This window comes from Anguilla anguilla, chromosome 16, assembly GCF_013347855.1.
Source record: "Anguilla anguilla isolate fAngAng1 chromosome 16, fAngAng1.pri, whole genome shotgun sequence".
Taxonomy (NCBI): Eukaryota; Metazoa; Chordata; class Actinopteri; order Anguilliformes; family Anguillidae; genus Anguilla; species Anguilla anguilla.
This window is the reverse complement of record NC_049216.1, coordinates 11,655,537-11,673,865: the sequence shown is the minus strand read 5'-3', so window position 1 is coordinate 11,673,865 and position 18,329 is coordinate 11,655,537.

The following is an 18,329-nucleotide window of genomic DNA, read 5'->3' as shown; positions in this document are numbered from 1 at the left end:
GATAGTCTGCAAGGCCTCAGCTGTGCAGTATACTGTTCTTACAGGGATAGATAGTCTGCAAGGCCTCAGCTGTGCAGTATACTGTTCTTACTGGGATAGATAGTCTGCAAGGCCTCAGCTGTGCAGTATACTGTTCTTACTGGGATAGATAGTCTGCAAGGCTTCAGCTGTGCAGTATACTGTTCTTACATGGATAGATAGTCTGCAAGGCTTCAGCTGTGCAGTATACTGTTCTTACAGGGATAGATAGTCTGCAAGGCTTCAGCTGTGCAGTATACTGTTCTTACATGGATAGATAGTCTGCAAGGCCTCAGCTGTGCAGTATACTGTTCTTACAGGGATAGATAGTCTGCAAGGCCTCAGCTGTGCAGTATACTGTGCTTACAGGGATAGATAGTCTGCAAGGCCTCAGCTGTGCAGTATAATGTTCTTACAGGGATAGATAGTCTGCAAGGCCTCAGCTGTGCAGTATACTGTTCTTACTGGGATAGATAGTCTGAAAGGCTTCAGCTGTGCAGTATACTGTTCTTACTGGGATAGATAGTCTGCAAGGCCTCAGCTGTGCACTGTGCGGCTCTTATTGAGATAGTGTGGCAGAGTTCGGCCTCGTAGAGAGAATTAAGACAATTTCGGGCCACGTCTACTGGTTACAAAGGCAGGCCGACACACACGAGTAGCATTTACAAATCACATTACAGCCCAGGGTTTTAACGTGTGCTCTTTTCCACAGTCTGTGGCTGAGATTCGGAACCTGCACACCGAGAGAGAGACAAACTGACTACAACATGGCTGAAAAAGTTGCTGTTGTGCATTTTCCATGCTTTAGTCTTTAGTTTTATTTTTACCTGGATCCTGTGAGGGTGAAAGGAGAAAATTCTAATTTATTTCTTTGTTTGTGTATTGAGCATTCTCTCTCTCCCTATTGGCAAAAACGCAGGTAAGAGCTGGAAGTATTTGATCGCCCTGTGTCCAGCTATTCTGCCCGTACCAGGGATGTGTCCTGTGGTGTGACAGATAAGCCTCAGCTGTGCGTTACGCTGTCCGTTGGTCATTGGTCCAGTTATTCTATAAGGCCCCTGTTCATAATGTGTACTTTCCTCAATATTGGATAATGATCGTGAAGGAGCGTGGTCTGTTTTCTTTCTCCTTCTTTGATAACATTTTACATATTTGCAATGAGCTCTAAGCTTAATGATTTGTAAGAAGAATAGCAATACATGAGGACCTGTTACAGGTTTGAACAGGTGCCTTTGGGGGCTTGGCTGATCCTTGGGGGGGGTTGGAGGGTTGTTGGGGTTGGGGTTGGGGTTGTACATCCTTTCCACATCCCTCACTCCGTTTTGTCTTTTCCCCTTATTAAAAAGGAACGCCTTCTCTCCGCAGCCAGCGGTAATGAAAACAGATCAGAACCCGTTCTCTCGCCGTTACCGTTGAAGATGATTTTATTTGTTGGAAACATCATACGGCAGAACAGACTGCGATGGGGGGGGGGGGGGGCAACGGCAGTACGGCACACTGTTCTTATCTGCGCTCGGTCTTTTGTTACAATCTAGCGACAAGATGAACAGAAAACAGAAACACCCAGACGCAGAAACCCGATCCCCCCTCTTCATCCCGATAAACCCCGTCGGAGCATCCGGTTAGATCCCCTCCAGAACGCGCGTCTGTTTCATTTAATATTCACTCCGTGTATTACGGTAAACAATAAGCGGCTGAATAAAAAAAAACCCTTGTGGGGATACGCGCGCGAGACGCCTTTGCATTTTGAGAAGTACATTGTGTATTAAAAGCTTTGTACAGTCGAGCCTTTGTAACGACGCAACAACAAAAAAAAACCAAAGCAAAAGAAAAATCCTCCTGATGGAATTTTTGGGGACTCAAATCTCTCTGCGCCATCATCGTATTCAGCTCAAAGGGATACTAAATATTTAATGAAGAGAACGACAGTGCCCCCCCCCCCCCACCCCCCACCACCGCCACAGTCACCCCCCAATAATCCCACCCCCCCCCCCCTTCTATCTTTTCCCTGTTCTAAAACCGGTGCGGACCGCAAACTGCTCCACGTCCTACGAAAGAAACAATTAGATCTTTGCAGAAGCGTCGCCAACGCTTAAATAAAATGAGCAAACAAGCCATCAAATGTGTTAACACGGCTCTCCATCTCTCCTGCGTTTGAAGTGGCGCCCCTGGAACCCGGTGCCCGCTGGCAGAGGGGATTACGGTGAATTATAGATCAGTGCGCGTCGCCCATTAGACGCGGTGGTGGTGCGGGCGGGCGGCGGGCGGGTGGCTCCGGGTCTCTTTCGCCGCTCCTGCACGCGTGTCCAACTTTCATCTCCTCCTCTCCCTTCTGCCTGCTACACGCAGCTGCCTGCTTCTTTAACCCAGTGACACTACAGCAACCGGAATTCAAGATTTAAAAATATTTAAAAGCTTCTTTTTTTACTGATAAGTGACTGATATATATATATATATAATTTTTTTTTTTAATCGCTTGATAGGATTGAAAAATCGAACTAAGCAGGAGATGTCATTCGATATCTGAGACCATTTTGCAGTTTTTTTCTCGATTTTGGTGGTAAAACCCATTGCAGCTTAATCACATTGGTCAGAAAGGGAGCAAGTGAGAGTCAGTGAGCCAATCTGCGAGTGTGTCGGTGAGACAGTGAGTGAGAATGACAGTAACTGAGCGAGTGAATCAGTGAGTCAGTGTGCGAACGAGTTAGTGACTGTGATTGAGACAGCAGCTGACTGAGTGCATCAGTGAGTGAGCCAGTGTATGAATGTCAATGAGTGAGTCTGACAGTGAGTGAGATGTATGAATGAGTTAGTGGGCATGGCTAAGTCTGTGAGTGAGTGAAGGTGTAAATATGACAGTAAGTGAATGAGTGAGTGAGTGAGTGAGTGAGAGTGAATCAGTATGATAACATGAGTAAGTGTGATAATATGACAGTAAGTATGTATGTAAGTCAGTGAGTGATTGTGACAGTTAGCGAGCACGGCATGGAAACGTTTTTTTGAAATACATCTGGCCAGTTCAATTTCAGTGAAATTTGGGGTGTGTCGGTCGTGAGCAGTAGTTTCTCCAACTACTTCCGGAAACTTCTACACATATCCGCGATCGGTGATTTCTGGACTTCGATAATTCTGATTAATTCATGGACTCTGCCCGCACTGAAATTTCATGGTGCGTCCGGAGATATTTCTGGTAATTTATGCCAGATGACTTAACTAGAACTCCTCAGTTTACAGAACTACGTCCGTTTCCAACACAAAACTGTGGTTTCCGACATTGACGCATGCCACGCCCGGCAGGAAATGTGTCTGTTTTTGGACTTGTGTCCATCCCTAATCGTACCTTTACATGCAGCGTAGTGCGTGACTGAGTGAGCCAATGAGTGGGTGAGCTAAACGGTGAGTGAGAGACTGAGCGAGTCGATGACTATGAGTCCATGACTGACTGAGTCAATGAGTCAGTGAGCACAACGGTGAGTGAGAGACTGAGCGAGTCGATGACTATGAGTCCATGACTGACTGAGTCAATGAGTCAGTGAGCACAACGGTGAGTGAGAGACTGAGCGAGTCGATGACTATGAGTCCATGACTGACTGAGTCAATGAGTCAGTGCGCACAACGCCGCGCCCGGCTGCCAGGGCCCGAGCGGAGGAGTCGCGCGCTTCGAACCCGCCGCCCGCTCGACGGGACGAAGTAACCGGGAGCCCGGCGCGAATGAGAAGATCAGCGTCCACACGGCTGACACTGATCTCCGTTTGAGTGTGTTAGCCCGCACGGTGACAGGCTTAAATTAGAGACCAGATAAGTGATAAAGTGTCAGAATATTATTTTTTTAAATCAATGGGTGGGGGAGTGGGGGGGTGGAGAGGGAGAGGGAGAGAGGGGAGGGGAGGGGAGGGGAGGGGAGGAGAGGGAACACACGCACTCCCAAAGGTCACTTCCCCCTTTGTAGTCAATAATTGACATTTAAACGTGCGTTTCAAACGTCACTGATAGTGTTAGCGGAGATAATGGAGGGAGAGCCGGCTCGACGGCTCGTAATTACGCCCGTAATGAGATGCAAAAATGCAAATGCCTTTTGTGGCGCGGACCGAGCGGCGGCGATCGACGCCCCCGCTCCCCCCACCGCCCCCCCCCCCCTCCCTCTGCGGGGGCGGACAAGGGGTTGGCATGTGGGCGTGGAGGCGGGGGGAAACGAAGCCGCCGTACGCCACCTCGCCCGCCCCGCCCTCGGGGACCGCATCCTGCCGCGTCATTGGCTGCTCCCGGTCTCCGCGTTTAACCCGTGATTAATAGACGAGCCCGGCCGCGCGGAATCGACATGCGGCTCGTAAATCTCTCCCTCCGCTCGCCTCTTCCTAAAGCATTCCTTAAGAGGAATAACAATAAATCCACATCTCCTCCATGTCCCAATTCTGGGTTTTTTCCCCTTGTTATGAATGTTAACAGTGCATTTATATGAAAACACTGTTAAGTACTCACATGAAAGGCCATGCACTGTATGGTCTTGTGGGACTGAAAATAATGGAGGAAGGGGGAGTGGTCTGAGGATGGGGGAGTGGCCTGAGGATGGGGGAGTGTGATGGCTGCAGGTTTGCCACCCAGCAGGAGGTCAGAGAGAGAGGGAGGTCAGGGTACGCCTCTGGCTCGCCCTGCTTCTCCAGATGGGATTATTGGACTAAAAGTCTTAAAAAGAACTATACTGTCTATTATTATTATTATTATTATTATTATTATATCCAAATACAGTTGTTAAATTTTATTTTACAGTATGAAATATCACAATAGAAAAGGAAATATCACAGATTATTTCAATAAGAAACACAACCCAAGGTTTATTGCAGTAGGTTTTGATGTCATAAATCACCTTTGATCAAATATTCATAAATTACACCCCCCCACTCCCCCCTACCCCCGTCTCCCTCAGGCACCCAGACCCCCTGCCCACCCCTCCAATCCTGGCCCCCTCCCACCTCTTGTGGAAGGTAACTGAGTGGCACGCAGATCTTGTAAGCAGTCCTGCTGTTTGTTAGCGGCAATTAATTTCTCTGGTGCCTTCATTCTATTCAGAGAAAGCCTTTGTGCTTCAAATCCTCCTTTTCTAAGATTCCCCTCCTGCGCCATGTGAGAGAGGGAGGGGGAGTGGTGCGAGAGAGGGAGAGAGAGAGAGAGAGAGAGGGAGAGAGAGAGAGAGCCTTGGATGACAGATTATCTTGGGCCAGTTAAGCATGTAATTGCTCAAATGAGTTAAAATCCCTTCAAATATCTGTCTTTGCACCTCATCACACCACTTCACAGACTCAAATATTTGACAATTGATGAAGATAAACTAAAAGGGATCTTCATTAGTTACCAACCACCGTGACAAGTTTCTTTCAGCCCAAAGGCCTATGTGTTCAGGGGCCTTATTATTAGCCGTAAAAAACTACAGGAAAGAAAGAGAAATGACTTAGCTCCCATTTTTAGATCTTTAAACCAAAGAAGCTCTTTGAGCCTGAGTGAATATGTCTTTTCCCACATTCCCAGGCCCTTAGTCCTTGTGCTCCAATGACAGGCATCTCACACTGTGCCTCAGACAATGCTGGCAGCATTCAGCGCGGCCGTCCAATCGGTGCCGAGCTTACTGCCGCCTTCGCCCTCTCTCATTGGATCATCCCTGAGAAGCAGATGCGGGGAAACGGTGACCCCGTAAACCCTGAACTCGGCGATTTCTCTTTTTTTTCCTGCGATGGTCCCGTCTCGTCTCGCTCGTTTCATAACACGGCGCCCAATTTAATGGCCGTGCCGCACAGATTTAAGAAACTGCTTCAAACTGATTGAAGAATTGGTGAAAAAAAAGAAGGAACATAAAAAAAACAGAGATGAAGTACAGGAGGGATGAAAGCTGGAAAACAGCTACCATTCGCTTTAGTAGCGCGGTTAGTTAGTCAGTAGTTAGCGGCAGTGTTGGCGGCGACAGTACCGAAAGGAAACTTCAGCAGTAGCTGCAGCAGGAGAGCTGGTAGCGGTGGGGCGTACCCAGCGTAAATGAGAAGAGACGGGGGCACTGGTGTCCGTACGGGGCCGTGCTGGAGTCCAGGGGAAGTGCTGGACGCGGGGCGCGCCGGCCGTGCCAAGCCCCCCACACATAGCTACTGTTGCTGCGGGCCTTGGCAGGCCCCTCCTGGCCGCCGAGAGCGCCGCTCCCCCCTGCCAGCTGGTCCGCGGGCCTTATCGCCGTCCTCTGCCACCTCCCCCGCGTTCCCACCCCCGTACCGCGCCGCCCCTCCACCGGGGGCCCGCTTTCACTTATTTACTTATTCGTCTCGCAGACCGGCCCTTCATCCCCTTGTGTTTTTTTGTTGTGGGGGGGGGGGGGGGTTTGGTTAGGTTATGCAGGTGAGACGGGGGCAGCCCCAGAAGGAAAATCGGACCCCAGGGGAAGCATCTGATTGGCCAATCAGAGCGTTTATGAATCTGCCATTTATGAATCTGCCACACAAGTGGCACGGACCTGACAGCATGTCCAGCCTGCTCGATTCCCAGATTCAATGTCCAAAACGCTCCAAATTTGTGAGGTAAAAACGCTGATTGGATTTTGCAAGTTGTCCCAGCCTCAGTTCGTTCAATTTAGTTCCCTTTCAGAGGATTTGGGATATTTTGAAAGCGGCTTTATTTCGGCTAATTTGTTGTGACTAGCGCTGTTCATGAAGACAGACATTTTTTCACATCTGTTGGAAGTTCACTGTTGGCAGGCCGCAGTTTGCTTTGCTCTGGTGGGAGGGAACAAGCCGCACTGTGCTCCCGGAAAGGGTAAAAGCCAGAGGTGAAGGTATAGGCAAAAGGTAAATGTGAGTTTCAGCAGGTGTGCGCGTGTCTGCCAAACACCGTTCCCCCAGTAGGGAGGGGTGAACTCCTTTTAGTTCAGCTAGTGACAGCTACTGAAAAGTGTGCGCATGCAGGTGTCTGCTAATTGGATGTAATTTAAATGCAACGTGTGCGTCTGTGTGTGTGTGTGTGTGTGTGTATGCATGTGCATGGATGCGTGTGTGTGTGACGGTGCGTGTGCTTGCTTGCGTGTGTGTGCGCGTGTGCATGTGTTCGAACACTAGTCTTCACAAGACCATGCTGTGCCAACAGAGACATGCTAACAGATTCTGTCAGTTGTCCAAATCGAGAGACCATGGAAGAACTTTAGGATGTTATGTGCATGTAACACACAGACGCACAGGTGTGAAAGCAGCTACTGAGAGAATTTATAATTCAGGTTCATTCAATTACGGCTTAATTAGCTGTACTTCGGGCTCCCTGAAAATGACACATGATTGCATAAGGAGGTGCACAAACGAGCGTTTTCATATGTTAGTCACACCTAAATGATCACATCGTTGTTTCGCCGAGTACAGTCTTCTCTTTTTCCCTGGCACATCCTGTATAGCTAAAAATGATTCAAAATGGTCCATACTTTGAACGCAGAACTGGAGTACATGCAGAGTCATCTGCCGCTTTGAAGGAAATCCGTGTCTCTCTCTCTCTCTTTCTTTCTCTCTCTCTCTCTCGCTTTATATTTTCCTTCTCTCTCTCTGTCCCCCTCTCTCTCTCTTCCTCTCCCCCCTCGTACTCCCCCTCTCTCTGTCTCCCCCTTCTCTCCCTCTCTCTCTCTCTCCCCACCCTCTCTCTCTCTCTGTCCCCCTCTCTCTCCCCATGCTCTCTCTCTCCCCCCTCTGTCTCTCTCTCTCTTTCTTTCTCTCTCTCTCTCGTTTTATATTTTCCTTCTCTCTCTCTGTCCCCCTCTCTCTCTCTTCCTCTCCCCCCTCGTACTCCCCCTCTCTCTATCTCCCTCTCTCTCTGTCTCCCCCTCCTCTCTCTCTCTCTCTCTCCCCCCCCCCTCTCTCTATCTCTCTCTCTCCCCCCTCTCTCTCTCCCCCCCTCTCTCTCTCTCTCTCTCCTCCCCTCTCTCTCTTGTATAAGTGTAAAGCACGCTCGGGTTCAGCGGCGCTGACGTGGGCCGCGCGGGTCTGGCTCCGTCCCCCGGCCGCCGAGCGCCCGCGCCCCCCCGCGAGGCCGCTGATCCGAAGCGACGTGTGAAGGGACTATTTTACTTGGTGCCATGGAAACGAGGAGGGTGTGAGGCTGGCACTTTGTGGAGGTTTGGCACTCGGTGGTGGGAAATGAGATCCAGCTGGTACCATCATGCCCACATGAATAAGGGAGAGGAACACTCAAGTGCAGCGCGGCAGCTCGGTCCTGCGGTACAGCCGCTTCTCTCTCGTTCCCCTCACAGATAATGTTCGCCGTCAGCTTACCAGCACATGTCCTGAATTCAGCTAGAACCCTTGTTTGGTTTGAATTTCTGCTTATGTACTTTAAATCGATTTCTCTAAGAATTCTCTCCTACAGTTAAACAAATAATGCCCCGAAGCTTGTAACTTCTGGCCGTGGGAGTTTGATGTGCTGCCATCTGATGTGCATCGAGAATTTCAAGTAAAGTTCAGGTTGTCAAGCCAAAGGTCAGAAATGTAAATTTCTGGGAGATGGTGGGACTTGTTTGCAGCTCTGTGGCAGCTGCAAGTGGCTGAAGGCCGCAGTCAGAGCTCTCAGACCGTAGAGTGGGTGGGTGGCGTAAGGTCTGTGTGAATGTGGGAGATTCACAGAGAGGAAGTACAGCCCTGTCTGTGCCTGCTGTTTCCGGTCTCAGAGAATGGGGGGGGGCTCTTAGGCCCATCACTGCGGGGGTCTGAACCTGGGGGGTCCTCTTTAAGTGATTTTAACCATCTGAGAGCGGTCTGCTTGACTGTGCTTGTTCAGACACACGCGCATGCACACGTGCGTATGCACACACATACACATGCACATAAACACAAACACGCACAAGCGCATGCACACACATAAAGACACATACACAAACATACACTCACACATTTATATACAAGACCTGACAGACCCTAAATACACAAACACACACACACACACACACATTTTTAAGCCCCTCACTAACCTTTCACCTCTGTATTAATTGCCATTACCTGGTGTGCACCATGAGTCTGTCCTGAGACCCATATTCAGCCCTGATCCAGACATGTTTAGCTCTCCAAGCTTTGTGCACACAGGTGACTCATATTCTCTGGTTGAATACCAGAACAGGTCAGCCATATTACTAGTAGATATACAATATAACAACTGATAGTTGAGTGTACTTGTGATAAAGTACACATGTACTGCGCCCTTCTTCCGGGTTTAATCTACAATATGTAAACAAATACAATTTGGTTTCATATTACCTCCATTAGAGCATATGTAATGGTTTACAACCATACACCAAACATGCTGTAGATACTGAAGCCATTTATTGTCAGTGTACTGAATCCGTCTTGACCATCTGTACAATTAACTAAATAATTGATGCGCCCTATCGTTGTAAATGCATGGGTCTGGTTAGTACACTTACACAGATGAGGGTTAGACAGCCAAAAGGCATTTGCAGCAGTTGCTGAACATTGACCCCGAGTTATTCTCAAGAAGCCTTGCCACCATGGGACAGCAAATGCCTGGTGCTTCTGATTTTCACTACCACTTCAGCACTGCGGAGGATTTTATTTTATCTTGGCTCTTAAAATCCAATGACGCAGGAATGAAGACCTTGATGTATGTTTGTTGTTTTTTGTCTTTTTGTTTGTTCCTTGAGAAGCAGTTATACAAAAGGTATGAATGCTCTTCTCTGGCACACTTTGAAGAAAAGGGACTGGTGGTGCTCTAAATGATGTTTATAGGTTTGAAATATTAAACAGCAAATATTAAAATACATGTGAACAGCATTCAGTGCAAATTACTGTTCATATTGCATGAGGACGAGATGACGAACACAGCAAAACATAGACAACGTATCACAATAAGCCAGTCTTTACTGGCGAGAATTCCAGCCTTCTTCAGCCGCAGCATGCTGTGCGGGCGAAAGGAGAATTTACCGGGCCCTACGGTGGTTAAACAAGGCCGATGACGGCCAGTCAACGAAGGCCATTGCCTAGTGCCGATAAATCACGCGTTTCGCTCCTTTAACGAATGCGGATTTTGAACGGATTCAAATATGAATTGCGAGCACCCCGATATTCTCGTCGTACCTCAGGAGCAAACTTGGAGAGGGACGACGAACTCAATAAAGAGAGCGATTACGCAGGACGGCTAAATCTGCGCGCCTCGCGTCGGGGCTTATTACGCAGAAGACGCAGATCGCGGGCGAGCCTCGTGGCGGATACTGCTCCTCCGTCCCCGCGTTCGCATCGCATGACAGCTGACGAACGGGACAAGGTCGTCCGGCACGTTCGGTTCAAAACCGGAACGAGGGAGCAGGCCTTGGGGGTCGGCTCAGTCTATCAGAGCTGTCAATCAATTACGGGCAATTACGGTGTGGGGTGGGGGTGGGGTGGGGGGCGGGGGGGCTGGGGTGCGGAAGTGACCGTGGAGAGGCGGCAAGGAGAAGGGAGATAATGACAACGGAGCAGGAGGACAGAGAAAGCCCGCGTGTGGAGATGGTTTGGAATCCTGGTCAAGTCAAACATCCAAATTTTGAAAATAAATCTCAAACTACGTACCATCCTCTGTATTAAAAATCTGTGCACATTTACTGTGTTTAGATGAAGTCATTTGTACCTTAGCTTCTGCTGAAGAGAAAGAGTGGAGTTGAATGAGAAGCGTTATTTCTATGATCGTCTTGTAATGGGGCCAAGCATGTATTTCCCCTCTACCAAAGAGGCCAATTTCACATTTTGAAAAAAAAAGAAATACGCAGCTGTACAAGTAGAACGTACAGTACAGCTCAATAGAATTCATTAAACCGATCTCGTAATGGACGTAAAAACCGGGTTTAACTTCTATGCGGCTGCCTGACTGCGTGTGGTAGTGTTATTTGTGGCCTGACTGCGTGTGGTAGTGTTATTTGTGAAGCCTGAGTCTGAGCATGCTCCTGTGAAAGCCGAGGTTCGGTCTGCGGGTTGAAGAGTATCAGACGGCAGCCGACGGTGGGGAAAGCAACGCCTCTCGGTCTGCGAGCGGGACGAAAGCAGACCCGCTCGGCTAGTCTCGCCGGAACGAGAGGGAAGAATCCTGTCAGGGGGAGCCAGAGATGGACAGGGGAATGGAGAGGATGAACAAAAGAGAGGGACAGAAAGGAAGGAAGAGAGAGAGAGAGAGAGACGGAAGAGGTATATCACACCAGCAAAGCATTGAGAATCGAATTGAATTGCAAAGGAGGGCGCTACAGGGAGAGGAAGGGTATAGAGAGAGAGAGAAAGAGAGCGAGAGAGAGAGAGAGAGAGAGAGAGAGGCAGAGAAAGGGTTTGAATTTCTCCAGCTGGCATGCTTTCATTTTCCACCATCCTAATTAAAATGCAAATTAAATTTATAATTAGCAACTGCAGTATCCCAGAAACCACCTTGTGCTCGGCTCAAACATATGGGGCCGGCAGTGGCAAGCGGAAAGTTTTTTGGGGGGTCAGTGTGTGTGTGTGTGTGTGTGTGTTGGGGGGGTGGTGGCAGAGCTGGGGGGGAGCAGTATAAAGTTAGCCTCGGCTGGATGCTGTGACAGCCAGGAAGAGGAAGAGCGTGGGCGGAGAGAAACCCGATGGTTCGCCTGGCAGGGAGACGAGGATCCGTGACTCGCGCTGCTGTCGCCATACGTGTCAGAGGTCGGAGGTCAGCCCCCCGCGTCGCCCGGGCTCTGCGGAGGTGCCACAGTCGCCGCGGAGGATCAGAGAATTTCAGCCGAAAGGTCGGCGGCTAAAATTAACCTCTGCCGGCTCTGGGATAATGCGTTAGGAGACTGATGGTGATGGTTTTGACTCAGCGGCCACGACTCATCAGGAGCCGAAATGGACACTGAACAGCCGGCCAGTGGCCACTTCATTCATGTACCATTAAATAACACCTTTCATTTTCACTGTGTGCTGTGGACTGAGCTGGGCAAGGGAAGCTAATATACAGCTAGCGCGTTGCTGACTACTTCTATAAACAGGAGCTCTGTTTGAGCAACGTAGCCGGTTAACCTCAGTCTTATTTTCGGCACTGATGCTTTGAATCTCAAGAAAAGGCCGCAGCATGATCGCTGACACCCATGGCCAACCGTGGCCTAATTTAGGCCCCATTTCACTATTCACGCTCTACGTTTTCCAGGCTGCGAATCCACGGCACCAGTGGATCGGCAGTGTCAGTTATCCACCCAGCTGACGGGGGATCAGTGCTGCTACCAGTCAAAATCCTCCACCCGTCCTCCAATCCTCTCCACAGCCCTTTTCAAACCACTGCTGTGCTATATCACAAGGGCAACCCGATTTGGCCTCATCTTGTGTAACAGCAGTGCTGTAACTTTGACACTGGGGGGGAAACTTTGTAGGCCTGTGGTCCCCTTCTGCTAGGTTCTGTAAGCTTACAGAACAACCAGCTGGTCGTGGGGTCTCATCCCGTGGCACCCTATCAGAAAGGTTCAGAACGAGCCAGTAGGATATGAAATATGCTAAGGTCTACCAGTCACGTTAGGTCATCCTCAGTTTTCAGTCATCCTTGCACGATGCAGGGGTTCCTTAAGTATTTCAACTCAAGCACACTTAATGTGAACAACTTGTGACTGAGGATCCCCCACTTTCATCCAATGCTCTCTATAGGCTACAGTGAAGAGGATAATTTACACATATCTAAATCATGAGGCTATAATATTTTTGACCTACATAAGATGCATAGTTGGTGGTAATGTCACCTCAGAGTCATTTACCATGGTGACGTTGTGGCAGCTTGGTGTTCACCGCAGTGCCAGTCTGAAACCATTGTCACGCACGGAACAACATCAGACAGTTCCATGGAACAACACACCTAGAATAACCAAAAGGCTAGTTTTCTTCTGCCATCTTGAAGAGGGACTGACTTTAAAGACACAACAAAACAACGTCGGGGACCTGCTCGAAGAGGAAGTGCCCCTAGACTGTGACCAAATGCATGACAGAACCTATGATGTATGGCCAATCCAAATCGGGGTCCGATTTTGGAATGAAACTCAGCGCCCCCCCACCACACCCCGCTACACCCAACACAATCTGCACATTGTTGCTTCCCCCCCCCCCCCCCCCCCTCTCTTTTTCTCTTGCTCTGTCAGTCAAAGATCTCCCTCGTAGCTGCCTGGTATGGCCACCTGTTTGCCCGTTACAATCGTGCTGAGAAGATAGTCATAAATCATAACGTTCCACAATTAATCAAGCTGTCGAGGCCGGGGTCGGGGGTCGCGTATGGAGAGCCGAGGGGTCGTCGCCGTGGTGTGAAAGGTCGCGCCTGTGTGGCACGTCCCTTTGTGGAGTTCCGTCAGCAGAGGAGCCGGGAGAACAAAGGAAGAATTTAAGTCCGCCGGGGGAGGGAAAAAAAAAGACACAACGGGACTCGGGTCTGCGGAGGGAGAGAAAGAGAGGGAGAGAAGGAGTCGGAGGCAGGGGGAAGAGAGAGAGAGAGAGAGAGAGAGAGAGAGAGAGAAGGGTGCAGAGCACAATGAAGCATCAAACTGACCTGTCACCACATCAAGGTCCTCGCCAGCCAGGAGCATTATCACACGCCACCATGCCTACCCACTGACACAGGTCCTGCAGCCCACTATGCTCTCTGCACACCATTTGCATAATTAATAGCCTTTCTGTCCTTCATCCAATTGACTGCCGTTTATTTATTTATTTGCTCGCTTAAGACAAATTTGCATGCGCCGTCCGATGCGCCTTTAACAAAAAACGAGATAATTAGAAAGTCATCGCATATATATGTTTGATAGACAAGACACAACACGATTGTGAGCTGGCTGAAGTTAAGGGACTAATCTGGACATTTCTACAATATGTGAGAACGGAAGTATGACTGATTAAACAGAAATGACACGCCGTCGATTTTACTTCAACTTTCATATTGCTAAAACTCTTATATAGCCCCATTGTGTAATATTACACCCCTCTGACTCTGTTTGTGTGTGTGTGATGTGTGTGTGATGGGTTCCCGCGCGTGTGTCATTGAGAGCCTTCTCTTTGAAACACTGTTGGTTTATTTTTACATGCCTTGGCAGGTGGAGGGGCTGCCTGGCGCAGACTGGCACGCGGGTGCAGATGGCGGTTTGCGTCGAGCTGTCAGTGAAATTAGCCCTCGTCTCTAAAGGCTCGGTGTCAGTCCTGCAGAACAGACAGCTCTCTGGACCCGGACCTGGTTCTGAAAGGCCCAGCCAGAGAGCTTGGTGTCAGTCCTGCAGAACAGACAGATCTCTGGACCCGGACCTGGTTCTGAAAGGCCCAGCCGGAGCGCTTGGTGTCAGTCCTGCAGAACAGACAGCTCTCTGGACCCGGACCTGGTTCTGAAAGGCCCAGCCGGAGCGCTTGGTGTCAGTCCTGCAGAACAGACAGCTCTCTGGACCCGGACCTGGTTCTGAAAGGCCCAGCTGAAGGCTCGGTGTCAGTCCTGCAGAACAGACAGCTCTCTGGACCCGGACCTGGTTCTGGAAGGCCCAGCTGAAGGCTTGGTGTCAGCCCTGCAGAACAGACAGCTCTCTGGACCCGGACCTGGTTCTGAAAGGCCCAGCCGGAGCGCTTGGTGTCAGTCCTGCAGAACAGACAGCTCTCTGGACCCGGACCTGGTTCTGAAAGGCCCAGCTGAAGGCTCGGTGTCAGTCCTGCAGAACAGACAGCTCTCTGGACCCGGACCTGGTTCTGGAAGGCCCAGCTGAAGGCTTGGTGTCAGCCCTGCAGAACAGACAGCTCTCTGGACCCGGACCTGGTTCTGAAAGGCCCAGCCGGAGCGCTCGGTGTCAGTCCTGCAGAACAGACAGCTCTCTGGACCCGGACCTGGTTCTGGAAGGCCCAGCTGAAGGCTCGGTGTCAGGCCCGGGACTCAGGTGGGGCCCAGGGCCACGAGCGCTCCAGCTAATCTGATGTGTCCTGTTACCCCACCCTTTAATCCTCAACGATTAGCATATTTTTTTAAAGAACATATTACGATAGACATATTTTATAGACCTGTGTATATACAAAACAATATATTGCGATATCTGAAAGCGACAATAATTTATATTTATAAATATGCCCATGTACTTTATAAGTGTTGCGATGCCGTGGTAATGTATATTATATCGCTAATATGATTAATAATATGATTTATATTGAAGTATGTCTTATTTGTGTAAGGGAAGGCAAAGGAATAAAAGGTAGGTCATAATAATTAATGTTTTAAAGGTAGGCTCCATCTATCCAGGTAGGAAAAAGCGCTTGATCGAATCATTCTCTTTACAGGCAGACATTTTGAACTAAGTAGAGGAGAGTTGAGAGTCCTTCCTCTCCTCTCTGTAAAAGTGAGCGTTATCAGCACGCGGCCGGGCAGCGCTCGCTCAGGAGCGGGATGCCCCAAAAAAACTCCAGAGAAGCAGTCGGAGCGTTAGAGAAAGTCCGAGCGCAGCACGCTCGAGCGCATCTGGCTCCGACCCCTCGGAATCCATCATCGCCCTCTATCCAGGTATGGATTTCAGCGGAGCTCGGTGGAGCCGTGAAATGCAGTCCCCCCCCCCCCCCATTAAAGCGCTGATCCCTCCTTACCGCCGCGATTCGGCGGCTCCGAGCGCAGGCTGACCCCGCGGCTGCCTGCCCCGCTGTGGACGCTCGTGGCGATCCCGTTCGCCGCCCTGACTTTCACGGTTCGTTGGGCGCGAGTTCGCCGGCAGCTCCGACCGAAGCGGCTCTGTCCTGGAGCCGAGCGCGCCGAGACCCCTTCGGAGTTTCGGCTGGAATCGAGACGAATCAGGAGCCTCACGCAAAAAGATTCAGGTGGAGCGTTAACTCAAAATAACAAATAAGGCCTAAAACAGCGCTGGAGTTCCCCTAAATGAATCTAAATGAAAGGAAAGGTATTTATTAGTATAAAATGTTGAAAATGTTAAAAATAAAAGCTGCTTTTAAAACATTCTTCAATAAGAAAAATGCGTAATGAGATGTCTGTCTGAACTGTTGCATTTGGGAGCTCTGCCTTTTTTCCTCCACTTCTTTTCACTAACAAGAAGCAGTGGAACTCTAATAATAAATTATCTCTGCATCTTATCTATTCAGCGGATATCTTCATGAACCTCAAAGTCAGTGAAGAAATGCTGTAATGAGCTGGCTGATTTGAATCAAGTCTCATTTAGTTTTTAATGCAAAGTTAATGAGGATATTAGTAATTGAATTTAATCTTTGTATTTATCTTTTATGAGCACAGTTGTTTGCCTTCAAGCACATTCCTGGTGTTGTGTAAATTTGTCTTCTGTGCGTGTGTGTGCGTGTGTGTGTGTGTGTGTGTGTGTGTGTGTGCATTTGTGCGTGTGTGTTTTGGTTCATAATATGTTGATTTATTCGTTCACTAAATATTTCTTTCGAATTTCTTCCAGAATCATTACTATTATTATTCTATTAGACAATACACTGTGACTGCACGTTGGGTGTAATATCGTGTCTTTAAACACTGCCCTCGGAGAGTAATTATACAGTGCCTTGCGCTGTTGCAGTCATTACACTGGAAGAGAGGTGCTGGCTAGTGTTTGCTGTGGACACAGCGAGCTCGTCTATCGGTTCAGCATTATTTATGCATTTGCCAGCCAGCACTGGCGCTGTGAGACACACAGCCATGTCTGCTTCGTGTGGGTGTACAGAAAACCGGCTTTTTCAGCGTAAAGATTCCCCTACTGTCATGGGAGCAATCGGTTACAGCGCTCAGTTAGCCTACAACACAAAACATGCAACAACAAAAAAACAACAGCAAAAAACACATTTTTACAATTTACAGTTTTTTAACGTGCACATGATTTTGTTAATGGACTCATTTCACCATAGATGCACGTGTGAGCAACAGCGTACACAGTTCGCCAGGAGTACATACGGAGCGATCCATTCATTGACTACAGGTAGCTGCTGCATGCCAAGGGGTTTCGGCTCAATTGCATTCTGATTCTTTCTTTCTTTCTTTCATTCTTTCCTTCCTTCCTTATCTTTCTCATTTTACATGGTCTGCCACAGACAGTACTCTTTATTTTTTTGCACTGAAAGGAAACTGAACTCTTATTAATCGCGTTCATTTGTGACGTATCCCCTGTCACGGTGATGCCTGTAGGCTCGCGGTCATGTTTCCCGTTCGAAGAAGAGGGGCCTGATGCCCGGGCCTGGAATCCTGCAGGGGCCCGACGGCGCACACAGCGTCCCCGGCATTATCCCCGAAACGCGAGGGTGAAATTGCGCCTTCCGCTGCCTTAAAACACGACCCTCCTCTCCTCTCCTCTCCTCTCCTCTCCTCTCCCCTCCTCTCCTCTCCTCTCCTCTCCTCTCCTCCGCCGCGCCGCTCGCTACGCCTTCCCGGCCTTCACAGGAGCGGTTAAACGGCCTCTGCTGACCGCTCCGGCGGGGGAGCTCTGATAGGCCCGCCGCCGAGGCCGCCGCCCCCCGGCCCACGCGTTTACGTGGGGTCGCTTATCGACGCCAATTATTGCTTCCTGAGAGTTTGGGTTTCGCCCGCGCCGCGCGCCGAGATGGAGCCGGGGGGGCGGCGGGACACGTCAATCAATCTCAACCTCTTTGTTCGGCGTGGCATTAGCAATCCTGAGTGACATTTAAGTCTTACAAGTGTTTTCGTTCGCCTTTTAGTGCTCCCTACTTTATGGTTGGCATACCATCAGCTTCTCTCTCTCACTCTCACACACACACAAGTACACACACACACACACACACATTCTCTTTGTCATTGTTTCTCTCAGCCTCTTTCTTGTGCAATTCCAGTTTGTCTCAGAGTACATCTAACTCACGTCTGAAAATGTTGACGCACTGAAAGCACGCAACCAGAAGCACACATACCCGACCATGCACCTCAAACTAAATATAAAATGTCACATGACCCGGTCACAGACAGACCATAATATGTACATAATAATATATAAACTGCAGGGATCAGGAAAAAATAGCTGGAGAAAAAGTGATGGAAGCCAGAGAAAGAAATGGGGGACAAAGAGACCCAAAAGAGGAAGCTGCTCATGGTCAAGAGTGCAACACCTGTTAAAGACTAATCAATCAATATCCCTGCCTGATAATCCAGTGCTTTATCAATAGCCTCATTCACTGCTCCTCCTAATAGAATCCATTTATTTTGTTCCCTACCCCATTCCCAGGTTGGGAGGTGGGGAGGGGGGGGGGGTGTCCTGGACCAAGGAAGAGCACACAGACACCCTTAAAATGTGATCCGTGCCAAGCCTACCATAGAGTTTACGACTACATGGAAGGCAGGGTTTGTACGCTCGTAATTTCTTCCTCAAACAGTTTCTA